At 39.8% G+C, this 16081-nt stretch overlaps 1 long non-coding RNA gene across 1 annotated transcript in view; it reads right to left on the bottom strand.

The window, feature by feature from the left end:
- Positions 1-11128: 11128 nt before the first annotated feature.
- LOC137756163 (uncharacterized) overlaps positions 11129-16081 on the bottom strand; it is a 107844-nt gene continuing 102891 nt past the window's right edge. Inside the window, exons 2-3 of the long non-coding RNA XR_011072196.1 lie at positions 13549-13753; positions 11129-11346 (exon numbers count right to left, since the gene is read on the bottom strand). This is a non-coding gene — a long non-coding RNA (uncharacterized lncRNA). The remainder of the gene's footprint in view (positions 11347-13548; positions 13754-16081) is intronic.

Here is a 16081-nt window from a genome sequence, read left to right as displayed (position 1 = left end):
TTAGGGTCCCATTCTAGCTCAGTGGGATCCAAAGTGGAACGCACTAGGCACTTCGATGGTGCTGAAAAGGGTTAGGAATGTGACAACATATGCAAAAACTGACCTTTGCAAATTTTCCCAGGGCCACCCATTTTGTAGAGCATGAAGTGGAGGTGAGAAGCCAAGCACAGGAATCAAAAGAAAAGCAGGAGTGCCCACCTCACCTAAACCCTTACAGCCCCTTGGGCAGGGCTTCATAGATTCTGAAGTGAATGCACATTCCTCTCCTCCTGCAGGGCTCACTCACAAAAGAAGGATTTCAGCCCTAAGAAAGAAACCCATGGGTTTATAAGTACCAGATTTTTGACAGTACATTCAAGAGTGCTGAGGTTTGCACACACTTCCAAGTGTACAATTCTACAGGCCGTATTCAAATTTTCTAACATACCATCTGTAGACTTCAATAGAACAAACAGATAAATGCCACCTGCCACAGTAAAGTAGCACTTTATATTCGATATTCAGGGCCTCTGAGTAGCGATGTAGTAGGATGCCCACTGGGTTTGATGGAGGTGGAAGGAGGAACAATGGGATGAGGATATGAGACCAGAATGCACAGGCCTTTGTAAAGAATCAGCTTTTGTTTTTTACAGGGCAACTCTACTAACTTCTTATTTGTTAATTTCTGTGTAAATAATTTCTCCCTTAATCTTTATCAATTCCTTCACTTCACATTCTTTGAGTTTATTTTTCTCGTATGTATCCAGCTTCTTGATTTCAAAGATTAGTTCATTCATTTTTGGGTCTTCCTTGTTTTTCCTAATAAGTACAATTATGACAAATGTTTATCCAAGTGCTGTCTTGGCCATATCAATGGTTTTAACACATTGTATTTTGTTATATTGCATTTCTAAATAGTTTTTATTTCCTCTTTAACTCAGATGTTACAAAGACATGGGCTTTGTATAGTATAGTTTTATATTTAAGAAATATAGTTTGGTTTTTGGTTTGGGGGGGTTGTTGTTTTCTTCCTTCTCAATTTCCAATTTTAATGCATCATGATCAGTGAATGTGGCCTATGTGATTTCTATCTTTTAATTTGTTAACATTTTCTAATCCATGTCACTTTTTTCTGAAAGTTTAATGTTCTTGTGAAGAAAGGGAATGCTGTTCATTGGAGATATATACGTAAAATTTATTCACTGTGTTATTCAAATCTTTTATAACCTCACTTATTTTTAGTGTATTTGATTTCTGAATTTCTAAAAAACATATGTTAAAGTCTATTGTGATTGTGGATCTGTCTATCCTGTCATTTCATTTTGCTTTGGTTTTATATATTTAGAAGCAATGTTGTCAGGGTTATAAAGGTTTATTTGATAACTTTTATAACTTTTATTATTCTGAAATAGTCCTCTTTGGCTATTTTAATAATATCTACCTTGAATTTTCTTTTGTCTGATCTTAGTATTGCCAAATTTGCTCTATTCTGGTTAACGTTTTCCCTTTATATTTTTTTTCCATTCCTTTCGTTTCAGCCTTTGTGTGTCTTTAGCCTGCTTGTGGGAGAGAGCCGGACATGCCATTCTGTGCAGTGTGACCTCTAGCCCATCTCCTGTGACCTGGATGAGGAACAGTATGTGCTGTCCGGGGACAGATGTTCAGTTATCTCCTGATGTGGGAGCTCACTGATTCACCTGCATGTCACAGCCACCAAAGCCCCCACTCAGCCTCTCACTCACTGTTCCTGCCTAAGGGCACAGACATATGGGTTGCTCATTGCCTGGGAGTGGTAGAGGCAAGGGAGAGGGAGACTGCAGATGGTCAACAGACCTGATGGCTTCTGCTGCAGAACCCCAACTGATCACCCTATCAGTTGCCCCGGGGGACTGCTTCCCAGACCTCTGAAAGTCACCAAATTTTCAGCTAGAAGCATCCTTGGAGCCACACGCACCTTTACGGGAGTTCTCTCCTGCACGGGTTTTGGGCTGTAATTTCCTTCTTCAATCTGATCCCAAATATCTTCCATCTTTCTGAAATTCAACAAGTACATTTTGGCCAGTTGAAGACTCTTGTTTTCAAGCGTAGTTTTTAAAACAAGATTTTTGCCATTTCTGAAGATTTGGAGTGGGAAGGAGAGGTTGCAAGGATTTCCATAATACTTGTTCTGTCTTTTCCATTATTTCTTTAGGCCAGTTTACCAAACATGGGATTTTGAGGCAAAGCATATGAACGTTTTTACAGACCTTGATACATAATTCCAACTGCATTCTAGAAGGAGTATAATAATTTACACTACCATCAGTAATTCCCTCATTAGAAATTTTGTTCATTGTTTAGAACAAAAAGAGAAATTAGATATCAAGTAGTCTGATGATTAGTTTTTTTGAAACAGCTTTACCAAGGTTTAATTGATATACAATAAAGTGCGCATATTTAAAGTACATAATTTGATAACTTTTGACATATGCATCCACCTGTGAAACCATCACCACAATCAAGAGAGTAAACACACCCAACGATCCCCAAAATCTCCTAATACCCTTTTGCAGTCTCTCTCTCCCACTTTTACCTGCCTCACTCTCCCATCCCCAAGTAACCGATGATCTGGTTTCTGTCACTGTTGATTAATTTACATTTTCTAGAATTTTATATAAACAGAATCATAACTATGTACACATTTTTCTCTGGTCCTTCACTCAGCATAATTATTTTAAGATTTATCCATATAATTGCATGTGTCACCAGTTTACTCCTGTTCATTGCTGAGTAGTATTCCACTATGAAGTTAAACCACAATTTATTTATTCATTCTTCTTTGTCTGACTTGGATTAATTATTTTTAATGATTCCATTTTATCTTCTTTATTGGTCTTTCAGCTATAATTCTTTGTTTTGTTATTTTAGTGGTTGCTTTAGGATATTGTGTATATCTTTAACTTATCACAGTCTACCTTCATGTTATATTATACCTCATTATGTATAGTATAAGAACCTTGACAATAGCATTCTTCTACTTCTCCCTTCCTGGTCTCTGTGGTATTGTCATCACACATTTTCCTTTTACATATTTTATAAGGTAATAACTACGTAGCTATTATATTTGACAGTCAATTATATTTTTAAAAGATTACTAATAAGGAGCAAAATCTTACTATTGACCCATGTAGTTACCATTTCTGCTGTTGTTCTTCTGTCCCTGGTGTAGATCCAGATTTCCATCTGGGATCTTTCTCCTTCTGCTTGAAGGACTTTAAACATTTCTTGTAGTTATGGTCTGCTGGTGATGCATGCTTTCAGCTTTTGTAGGTCTGAAAATGCCTATTTGCCTTCATTTTCAAAGGATATTTTTGCTGGGTATAGTCGAGGTTGACAGATTTTATCTTTCAGTACTTTAAAGATGTTGATCCACTGTCTTCTCACTTACGTTGTTTCTGATTAGAAATCTGCTTTTTTATCTTTGTTCCTCTGTACTTAAGGTGTCTTTTTTCCTCTGGCTGCTTTTAGGATTTTTCTCTTTATCAGTGATTTTTGACAACATAATCCTGATATGCCTTGGTGTAATTTTCTTCCTGTTTCTTGGGCTTGGGGTCTCCTGAGCTTCTTGGTAGAATAATAGCCCCCGAAGAATACCCACATTCTAATTCTTGAAACCTATTGTATTAGTTTGTTAGGGCTGCCAGAGACTAGGTGGCTCAAACAACAGAAGTTTATTCTTTCATAGTTCTGGAGGCTAGAAGCCCAAAATCAAGATGCTGGCAGGGCCATGCTCCCTCCAAAACCTACGGGAGGACACTCCCTTGCCTCTTCCAGCTTCTGGTAGCCCCAGGTGTTCTTTGGCTTGTGGCAGTTTAACTCCAATCTCTAGCTGTCTTCACATGGTCATCTGTCCTCTGTGTCTGTGTTTTAACATTGTGTCCCCCTTTCTTTACATCTTACCTACAAGTCATATTGGATTAAGAGCCAACCCTACTCCAGTATGACCTCGTTCTAATTTGTATCTTATCTACACCCTCAAAGACCCTATTTCCAAATAAGGTCACATTCAGAGTTACCATGGGTTAGGACTTCAACATACCTTTTGCAGGGACACAATTCACACCATAATACCTGTGATTATGTAATCGTAAACTGCAAAATGGACCTGCATAGGTAATTAAATTAAGGATTTTATATGGGAATATTGTCCTGAATGATACAAGCGGACATGATATAATCACAAGGGCCCTTATAAGAAGAATACAGGAGAGCCAGAGTCAGAGAAGATGTGACAATGGAAGAAGCTGCAGTGATGCAAACACAAGCCAAGGATTGCAAACCCTCTAGAAGCTGCAATAAACAAGGAACAGGTTCTCCTCTAGAGCCTCCAGAAGGAATGTGGCTCTGCTGATACCTCTATTTTAGTCCCTAAGATCCATTTCAGACTTCTGACCTCTAGAACTGTAGGCATACCTCATTTTACTGTGCTTCATAGCTACTGCATTTTTTACAAATTGAAGATTTGTGATGGATCAAGTCTATCAGCACCATTTGTCTAACAGCATTATTTTTAAATTAAGGTGTGTACATTGTTTTTTTAGACAGTATAATATAAATATAACTTTTATACACACTGAAAAACTGAAAAATTTGTGTGACTCACTTTATTGTGATATTTGCTTTATTGCAGTGGTCTGGAACTGAACCTGTAACATCTCTAAGGTGCCTGGATAAGATAATTTATGTCATTTTTAAGCCACTAAGTTTGTGGTAATTAGTTATTACAACAAGAGAAAAGTAATATATTAGGGTTTATAGGTTTCATCAAACTGTTTCTTCAAATATTTTTTGTCCTTCCCCTTCCTCTCCTTCAGAGACTCCAAATATACTTACACACACACACACACACACACACACATCATCTTGAAGTTGCCCCACAGCACACTGATGCTCTTTATTTTTTTAATTCTTTTTTCTCTGTGTGTTTCTGTTTCATTTTTGATAGTTTCTATTGTTATGTCTTCAAATTCACCAGTCTTTTCTTCTGCAATGTCTAGCCTGCTATTAATTCCATCCAGTGTATTTTTCACCTCAGACATTATAGCTTTCATATCTAGAAGTTTGATTTGGGCTTTTAAAAAAATATCTTCTATGTCTCTAGTTTACTTTTTGAACATGTGGAACGTAGTTATAATAATTGTTTTAATGCCCTTGTCTGCTAGTTCTGACATTTGTGCCAATTCTAGGTCAGTTTTGATTTATTTTTCTCCCCATTATGGGTTGTATTTTCCTGCTTTTTTGCATGCTTGGTAATTTTTTATTGGATTCCAGTCATTGTGAATTTTACTTTGGTGTTAGATACTTTTGTATCCCTATAAATATTTTTGCGCTTATTCAGGGATACAACTAAATTACAAGGAAACAATTTGGCCTTTTATTCTTGCTTTCAAGACTTGTTAACAGCACCAGAGCAGCGCTTACCCTAGGGCCAGTTATTTCCCACTACTGAGACAAGACTTCTCTGAGTACTTTACCCAATGCTCCATGAATTGTAAGGCTCTCCAATCTGGCTGGTGGGAACAGGCATTATTTCTGGTCCTGTGTCAGCACCAGAGATTTTTCCTCCTAATCCTTTAGGATGGTTCTTTCTTTGGACTCAGGTAATTTCCACACACGCATGGGCTGAAGTCCACTGTCTTGAAAACTATTGTTTCATATGTTATACCTTTGTTTCAGGTGGAATGGCAAATCCAATCTCTTTTAATCTATTTTGACAGAAGTAAAACTAAACTTTTTTGTGTGAGAAGTCTTTTTTCAAATAATGCCCTATTTAACACAGATTAAAAGCAAAGCTCCTATGATTGAAAATGAGGTAAAGGATTGATGGCCTGAGGAAATCTGCTGATGTAGCTTCTTCTTTGATGCTCTCAGAAGCTCCTAAGGAGTCTCCCCTGATGCTTAGAGACTCACAGGATCCAGTTAAAAACCACTAGATCTAGTCAAACTGCTCCTTTTTATATTTAATGGAACTTAGACCCAGAATGATTACATCACTTGCCCAAGGTCACACAGCTAAAACCTAGGTCATAGGTTAAAAGGGAATAATGACTGCACATGAGTAAAGGCCTCAAGAATGGCAGCAATTATTACTAGGTCTGTTTTTGTATTTTAAAAATTCCAAAAGCCTGTAATAGTGGCTAGAGAGGAGGGGAAAACCATGAGTTTCCAGAAAGGATCCAGTGCTAAAGGGCCCAGTTATGCCTTTCCTTACAAATCAAGTTCATTTCCTGAATCCCCATCTCCTGGGGAAGGCTCTCATGGCTCCAGATCAACTCACAGATCTCTCCTGAAACTAGAACCCAGATCCCTGAATCCCAGGTAAGTGGTCTTCTGTCCACTCTACCCCATCACCTCCCTTCCATTGGTGAAATTCTAGAATCCAATGAATCCTTATTCTTGCTATCCACCAAATATTTAAAAAGAGACTGACCCAGAACAATGTGTTTGTGATTGTTGGCAATTCCCTGTGAGCACAAAATAGTCTTAATCCCTCACTAAAGAGTACAGATTCCATTTTTGCCTTGAACTTCATGCCATAGAGTGTAGCCTGACAGTGTTTAGGAAGCACGCTAGAAGGAAGAAAGTTGATCAAATAAAAATGAAGGCTCTAGGCCCCCACTGAAAACAACAAAAGAGGAAGGACATGGGTACCGAGAGGGTCTAACTCAGACACTGACATCCTGGATGAGTCTGGATTTGCCACTCAATGAACCTCAAATTCCTTGTCTTTCAACAGTGTTCATAGAACCTGTCCCTGCTTGCTTCCCAGAGAATCTGGGAGCTACAAGTGGATTTAATAATAATTTGTAAATCACTTAGAGCTCCTTGGAGATAGGATGATACATAAATATGTGGTATTACTATTATGTTAACCATACTTAAATATTTATAATATTACCATTGAGAGGGATTATCTGCAAAATCAGTAGTGTCTTTTCCAATTAATTTTCCAAATGATAGAGAAGTTAATTACTCTGGATGCTTGCTATATTATAATCTACTGAGATACATTTAGAACCCTTTCTGTATCAGTGAGAGCTGAAAGAATTTCAATATAACATAGCATTCCCATGCCATACGTCCTAGGAGACAACAGCAATAAGGAGAGTTAAGCATCTTTCTTGATGATTCAGTCTTATCATTTCACCCCACACTAGAGGTAAAAATTACCAATTTGTTTGATTCATCTTTGTGATCTTATTGTTATTTTTCATATATATTTGTTTGCAAATTCAGCACTCAGAAGATGGTTTGTTTCACCTAAAGCTTTAGGATGCCTTCAGTTTAGGATGGCAAGATGTCATTAGGTGGGTAGTGACTTGATTTGAACTGCAAGATTGCTCGTTATAGCTGACCAGGTATAAATAAGCCCTTGAGAACTGTGCTGTGTACAACTTTCTCCATCACACATGGTTTCCTTTATGCTACTTTAGTATTAGAGGAAAACAGTGAGTCAAGGAAGAGAATATGGGAATTGAGGAAATAAGGAATATGAGGAAGCCAGGCAACAGAATTCCTCCAAAAAATATGCATACACAGATAATAGCTCTGTTATATATTCTACATTCACCAGAATATATTACATTTACCTGCATAAACACAATATATTACACTTACCCATAAAAATATTTAGCACATATATATTATATGTAAAAATTGATTGAGCCCCTGTACCAGACCTATAATAGGTACTCCCTAATATTTCAACTAGATAAATGAAAATATACTTACCGCCATAGCTGTACACTGTGGCTGTGAAACTAAGATGAACTGCTAATTTTCATCAGGATGAAGACAAACAGTTGGTAATTTTCATCCAGTTAGAAATGGCCCACCAGGTTCAGAAGACTCCAGAGGAACCTATAACCTAGAGTCACAAGTATAACCAAGTGTGACCTAATCAGCACAAATTAACTGATTTTTCTGTAACATGTACCAGAATCTGTTTAATTCTAAAAATCCTGCTCCTGGACCTTAGCGTCATCTTCTGAGAAACCTCCGTGCCATGAGAGCGAAGTGGAGGAAGAAGTGAATGCGCAGCCTGAAGCACAAAAGAAGAAAAGTGAGACAAAGGTCCACGTAAACTTGTACACCCATGGAAGCCACAGAAGCAGAAACAAGGGAAGCCAGAGGCCAAGGACGCTGGTAAAAGTTGCTGGACTGCACGCCTACTGTCTAGAACTTGTCTCAATGGATCTAGAACATCTATGGCCACTTGGATCACCTTGACCACCTTGCTCGTATCAAAACAGTCCCTCTTGGTCCTTTGCCCTGGACCTGTGACTTTCTGGACTAGTTCTGTTCTCAGTTGTGGCTGAATGTAACACGTATACAATAAATCATCTCTTTTGCTGTCTTAGCTGAAGGAAAAAAAAATCCTGCTCCTGCAACTCAAGCAAAGACTGTTGCTTTGTCCCCATTGTCATAAGTAAACTCCACTCTCTAAGAAGGGCAGTCATCATGGAATAGAGGAACAAGTATTCGCCTCGAATCGGAAGTCAGGGCTCTGGAACTCACAAGCTGAGGCTACCTGTTCCAGCCCTTCTGTCCAGATCTTTACTGCTTAGTCTGTAAACTGCATAGTTGGATTTAACAATCCATAAGGTCCCTTCAAGTTATGCGTAATTTCATTTAGTTTTTGCATTTACTTACACCCTGTCAAATCAATAAGGTTAATAAAATAGAAAAGTAGGACTAAAGGGCAAAAGGAAAATGAAAATATGCTAACAATCAGGTTAACACAATTGGCAATTAAATTTATATTGGCTCTGAGCCATTAGGGCAAAATTATAAACGTAAGTATCACAACTTTCATTTTTAGAAAGGGAGAAACTTTCCTTTTTCTTAAGGTGTAATCTTCTATGGTTATAATTCTTGCCCTAGTTGAGAAGATAAACTGTGACCCTAGATTCACAGAATCATCCCCCAGCAAGTAACACTTCTATATATTCTTCTAGGTAAAGACTAAACATTCGAATGACACCATTTTTCATAGGCAATGAAATGCCACGGAGCGGTCACTCGGTACCACACAATTGGGGAAATCAGAACCCAGAGAAATTAAATAATATTTCAGAGGCCACCCAGCTAGGCATGAACAGCAGAGAGATTAAACACTCAAGAGCTCCTGACCTCAGGTCAGCGCCTGGTTTTAGGTAACACACCCCTGGCAGTGGAGGGGCAGCCCAGGTACACGTGCACAGAGCTGAGGGTCCAAGGAATCTGACACGAGCTGCAGAAAGCACAAGAGATGTGAAAGGCAGAGAGCACTGGGGTCTTCTGGGGGCGTGTGCGGGTCCCTTTCACCCCATCCCATTGCTTTCACCACAGCGCAGTTTTAACCTGAATTAAGTGTGAAGTTTACTTCTTCTTCTGCATAAGACTCTTCCAGGTGGGGCACCCATGGGGGCTGAAGCATCAGTACATCTGCAAGATGGTGTTGTCCGAGACTCTTATTGAAGATCACCATAGGTTAAAGGCTGGGAAACATCTGACTCCAGTGGAGACAGCGACGGCCCCCTACCAACCTCAGACACAACCCAGGCCTGTCAACTCCCCGCTTAAGGCATCCTTTTGCCCCAAGGAGGTGACTCCAGGGATTGAGGTCACCAAAACAATGATTACAAGGAACAACTATTAAGAATAAATTTTGACAGCAATTGGAAGGAACATTTCCCTCCTTTCCTGGTCTCAGGGAAGAGTCCTGAGGCTCCTCAGTGAATTAATATTCGCTGGCCCTTCTTGTGATCTCAGTAGGGGTAAAGTCTGAGAAAGAGCGACGGAATACAGTTTCCAGAGAAAACCTACTATTCAGGCGACCACCCTGAAGAGCGATTTTTTCCAAAATAACTTGTCTACCAGCGCTTCCATCCCTCCATCAAGTCTATTCCCCATTAGCCAGCAGGGGCAACACTTCCAAAAAGCATCCAAAAATCGTCATTTTATACTTCTACCGTATCTGGACAGGGTCTTAGAAATGAAAGGAACCTTAAGAAACATGTGTGGCCACTAGAATAGCAAAACAGCTATGCCACAGCTTGTTAGTGGAAACTGGTAATAGGCCTTGGCTATCCCAGTTTAACTGGGGCTTTTTCCTTTCATTCATCTTTTCTCAACAAACATTTATTGCGTGCCTACAAAGGCAAAAGGTAACACAGACAACCATGCTCTGACTCTGAAAACTCCTGTCTCAGAAGTGGCACACATCCTTTCTGCTCACATTTCATGTGACAAAGCAAGTCACTGGCCAATTGCAACAGTCAGGGATAGATTAACCTCCCCTGGAAAAGGCATCAAATTTGTTAACAGTAAGATAGTCCTCCACAAGATCCTGAGATCCAGGACAAGGCTTGATTTCATGCAGACTAGATAAGGAGCTAGGACCCCAGGAGATGAATCATCCACTAAAATGGGGGCAATGACAACTCTTCCTTCCTCAACCCAAACTAGAGACATTCTGAAGGCATGGACACCAATGAGGAGCACAGGGAGGAAGAGTTCTCTGGAAGCTCTTTGGGGAGAAGAATGCTTTTTCCATTCCTGGGAATTCGAGGACATACATACATGAGCCCCTGACACATGACCTGAAATTTTCCATGTATACACAACTATTCAACCAGATGGGTACAAAGTTGTGTGGATGAAACATACCACCAGGATGGCGTCCAGTCTTGTCCCTCTCCAATATTCTAGACCCTGGAGCCAGAATGATCATTTTAAAATAGAAATCTGGATGCAGATGTAGAGAATGGACTTGAGGACACGGGGAGTGGGATGGGTAAGCTGGGACGAAGTGAGAGAGTGGCATGGACATATATACACTACCAAATGTAAAATGGATAGCTAGTGGGAAGCAGCCTCATAGCACAGGGAGGTCAGCTCGGTGCTTTGCGACCACCTAGAGGGGTGGGATAGGGAGGGTGGGAGGGAGACGTAAGAGGGAGGAGATATGGGGATATATGTATATGTATAGCTGATTCACTTTGTTATACAGCAGAAACTAACACACCATTGTAAAGCAATTATACTCCAATAAAGATTTTTTTTTTAAAGAAATTCACGTTCTTTTATTTATTTATTTATTTATTTATTTATTTATGACTGTGTTGAGTCTTCGTTTCTGTGCGAGGGCTTTCTCTAGTTGCGGCAAGTGGGGACCACTCTTCATCGCGGTGCGCGGGCCTCTCACCATCGCGGCCTCTCTTGCTGCGGAGCACAGGCTCCAGACGCGCAGGCTCCAGACGCGCAGGCTCAGTAATTGTGGCTCACGGGCCCAGTTGCTCCGTGGCATGTGGGATCTTCCCAGACCAGGGCTCGAACCCGTGTCCCCTGCATTGGCAGGCAGATTCTCAACCACTGCGCCACCAGGGAAGCCCCAAGATTTTTTTTAAAAAAAGAAATCTGGTTGTATTTTCCCACCCCATCATCCACCTTCCCATGCCCAACTTTCCATTGATCAACACACGTCCATAACTTCTTCATATGTTTACTCTAAAGATTAAAATCTTAACTAATGGTTTCCTGCTCTCTCTGTCCCAGGCACACTGGCCTTCCTTTAGTTCCTCAAGATGACCATGCTTCTTCCATCCACAGAGCCATTCTACATACCACTTCCACTTTCTGGAATGCTCTTCCCTACCCTCTTCATCCAGATAATTCCTACCTTTTTTAGATCTTGGCTTATTGCTGTTCTCTTCTGAAAGTTTTCCTTGGTCTCCCCAAACAAGTCAATCTCTCTAGATTACTCATACAACAAATCTTTTTTAACACCTACTAAGTGCCAGGCATTATCCTACTTGCTGGGAGCATAAAGGAAACACAACAGTCAGTGTGGCAGCAGGGACAATAAACAATAAATATAAATCTTCTATGGGTATGATAAGTGCAAGGACCACAAATAAATAGGGTAAAAGGCAAAAGAACAGGGGCACTATCTTAGATAAAGTGGTCAGGGAATTCTCTTCTAAAGAGGAGACAACTAACAAAGCTCCAAATGCAGTGAAGGACCATGCAATGCTTTCTGGAAGAAAAAAGTTCCAGGGAGAGGGCACGATGAGTGACAAGTTCCTAAAGGTAGAGTGTCAGAGGAACAGCCACAGGTTATGATTTATCTCCATGCTGTGTATCTTGTCTTAGCACTTATCACAGTTGTTATTAAAAACATTTGTATTATCTGATTAATGCTCATTGCTCTTCTAGACTGTTACTTCTAATGACATAGGATAGGAACTGTGTCCATTTTTTTTGCTCACCATTGAACATAGGATCTCCTGTGTCTTGCCTGCTGCCCAGAACATAATAGATCTTTGATAAACATTCGTAGAATGAATGAAGAAATGAAGACAAAATGAATGAATGATGAAGCAGATCCCTAGATGGCCACAAAAAGTAGGTGTTGCCTGTGCCCCACCCATATACCCTCAGAACTTACTATAAATTCCAAGAGCTATTTACTTGGCAAATCTCTGCCTGTGGACTTTTATTCTGACCAAGATAGCATGTTTGGCCAATGAGTTTGAGAGAGATAATGTCCCCAGAAACAACACTCTACCAAAGCTGGATGGGGGTCAGAGGATAAATATGTACAAGTTTTCTCACCCCTTGAATGGAATAACTCTTAGGCAATGGTTCTCAGCCCTGGGCAATTTTGCCCCCTAGGGGACATTTGGCAATGTCTGGAGACCTTTTGGGTTGTCACAACCCTGGAGGGGGGTGGGGGTAGTGGGAACAGGAAGATGCTACTGGCATTCAGTGGGTAGAGGCCAGGGATGCTGCTTAAACATCTGACAACACGCCCCCTACAACAAAAAATGATCCAGCCCAAAATGTCAACAGTGCTGAGGTTGAGAAAGCCTACTCTAAGGAAATATATTCTACACAGTCTCCCGAAGAGCCGAGCTCCGGTTGCCCACAGTGGTAGCTGGTGTGATCACACACCACTTACTGGCTTTCTTCCCTTCCCTGTCTTACTTCCCGGTCCCCTAGTGGTGTTTCCCAGATCACCTCCCAAACCAACTACTTGCCCGCAAATCACTGTTTCGGGTTTAGCTTCTGGCCAAACCCAAACCATAAAATATTCCTCAGACATTGTATTTCTCAGCAACCAGTCTCTCCTACCCTTTGGCTATGTAATAAGCCATGGGGCTGGCCTAGGAAACCCAAGGAATAAGCAAGTGATATTGGCTTCTGAAGATGGCAGCAGATGGGCTGCAGCTCTTAAGGAAAGGCTGTGCCACTTGATAAAGTGTCTGGTTTGGAAAAGACACTCTTTTCCCACAGGTATCCCTGGAGAGTCACTCCATTTAGATAGTTACCTGGCATAAGACTGTGAAAGGAGAAAGAATGCTGGAGCAGGAGATCAAAGACCTGGTTTAAATCCTGCCTCTGTTGCTAATTAGATCCCTCTCCTGGCCACATGGCTAACTTGTCTTATATTCAGTTTGCCCATCTTAAAATGAGTTTGCTGGGTGGGATGATCACTGAGGATTCTTTGAGCCCTAGCATTCTACAATTGCAAAGAAAATCACTCACCTTCCATGCCCCCTCCACCATGGCGCGAGCACTGTCTGCTCTGCCCAGAGGCCTCTTCCCTTCTCGACCAACCATGCTCTCCCAGGGCAGCACTACAGGTGCCAGGCCTCTCTTCCCCTCTCCTCTTCTGTTAACGCTGATCGCCCCCACAAGCTTGCAGTTCAGTTCAACTCTTAAAAATCGGCACGTCTCTGGGCTTCTTTTCCTAGAGGCAAACCAAGGCACAAAGACATTTGTTCACTTTCTCAAGGTTGCAAAATTACAAAACTCATTCCAAGTCCATGATCCCACCTCCACCCCACCCTCACTTGAACAACTGGACAAATACGCCTGAGCATGCGCTTGTTATATATTGGGTGTGGGGTTTCAAGGGCAAAGGGAAAAATAACTTAAACCCTTTCTCCTACTTAATGAAAATAGTTAGGGGATAGAGTATTCTGACTGAGAATTACCAAGCATGTGCTGTATAGATGATCAAGTTTTGAAGAATTAGAAAACAAAAGCCCACCTACTTTGAAACCCACACTACAGATAAGTATATATTTTCTTAATGGTTCCAAAGGTGTTTCAAGATGACAAAAATATTAAGAATGCCTACCATTGGTTTGGCTCCATGTCATTTATAGTCTCAGTTTTCAAAAGGTTTGCATCACAGCCACTATGGAGAACAGTATGGAGGTTCCTTAAAAAACTAAAACTAGAACTACCATATGACCCAGCAATCCCACTACGGGGCATACACCCTGAGAAAACCATAATTCAAAAAGAGACATGTACCACAATGCTCATTACAGCTCTATTTACAATAGCCAGGACATGGAAACAACCTAAGTGTCCATCAACAGATGAATGGATAAAGAAGATGCGGCACATATATACAATGGAATATTACTCAGCCATAAAAAGAAACGAAATTGAGTTATTTGTAGTGAGGTGGATGGACCTAGAGTCTGTCATACAGAGTGAAGTAAGTCAGAAAGAGAAAAACAAATACCATATGCTAACACATATATATGGAATCTAAAAAGAAAAAAAAAAAAAGGACACGAAGAACCTAGGGGCAAGCCGGGAATAAAGACGCAGACTTACTAGAGAATGGACTTGAGGACACAGGGAGGGGGAAGGGTAAGCTGGGACAAAGTGAAAGAGTGGCATGGACATATACACACTACCAAATGTAAAATAGGTAGCTAGTGGGAAGCAGTCGCATAGCACAGAGAGATCAGCTCGGTGCTTTGTGACCAGCTAGAAGGGTGGGATAGGGAGGGTGGGTTGGAGGGAGGGAGACGCAAGAGGGAAGAGATATGGAGATATATGTATATGTATAACTGATTCATTTTGTTATAAAGCAGAAACTAACACACCATTGTAAAGCAATTATACTCCAATGAAAATGTTAAAAAAAATTTAAAAATAAAATAAAAATTTTTTTAAAAAGGTAAATGGTTTTATAAAAAAGTTCTAAATACTTTATTACTAAAGTAATATACTCATTTAGAAATATTTAATTTATAACAAAGTACATAAAACAAAATACATGAAAATAAAATTACCTACAATTTCACACCTAGAGACCACCATTGTTTATGTTTTCATGTAATTTTCTTCCAACTGTTCAGACATTTTTAATGAAAATTGAGATAATTATTGTCTAATATACATACACTTCCTGTATCTTGCCCTTTTCACTTCTCACTGTATCATGAGCATTTAAGCAAAGATTCCTATTTGTTTAATCATTGCATAATATTCCATTTACCAGTCAATGACAAATTGATTTAACTGAGCCCTTATTACTAATGCTTAGGTTGAATCCTATTTCTCAACTTGTATAGAAATCTCTCTGAGTCTCTGATAGATTCCAAGAAACAAAATCATTGAGTCAAAGGAAATAAACATTTTTAAGGTTTAGAGAAGGTTTAAAAGCAATTAAAGCCAGGAATTATTTAGTACTTGTCTCATTCATCCTTAACTTGCTGAGCACAAATTAACCTAATCCTGGGGTGAGGCACAGATTTGACTGAATTCTTCTTCTTCACCTTGAGACCTATACTAGAGTTATGATCTCTTTGAACTGAGTCTTTAAGAAGAGTTTAGCAATGACATTTTTAGAGAAAGGGGATTCCTGGGGTACTGCTGATATTCTCTTTCTTGATCTGGTGGGGGTTACATAGTTGTATTCAGTTTATAAAAATTCATTGAGCTCTACACCTACAATTTGTATACTTTTATGGATATGTGTTATACTTCAATAGAAAGTATGCTTAGAAAAAAATTTTTAATGCTTCTTGGAGTCATTAACTATGAATTTCCTCAAGAAAGTCCTCAGCTGCCATGAAATCCTTGCAATCTTGGGAATAAAATACTGTGTGTATTTGAAAACCATTAGGTATTTTTTATATGTAAAGAATTACCACTATCATCACACGAGTGAAGTCATTCAATGCTAAAACATGAATAAGGCAATACTCTCAGAAGGCATTTTTATTTTGTAGTCAACTTAAGTGATTCTGAAATCGGTGAGTTAATAGGT

This window comes from Eschrichtius robustus, chromosome 2 (assembly GCF_028021215.1).
Source record: "Eschrichtius robustus isolate mEscRob2 chromosome 2, mEscRob2.pri, whole genome shotgun sequence".
In the NCBI taxonomy this organism is placed as follows: Eukaryota; Metazoa; Chordata; class Mammalia; order Artiodactyla; family Eschrichtiidae; genus Eschrichtius; species Eschrichtius robustus.
Note: the sequence above shows the minus strand (reverse complement) of the source record. Positions and strands in the feature narration are given on the sequence as shown.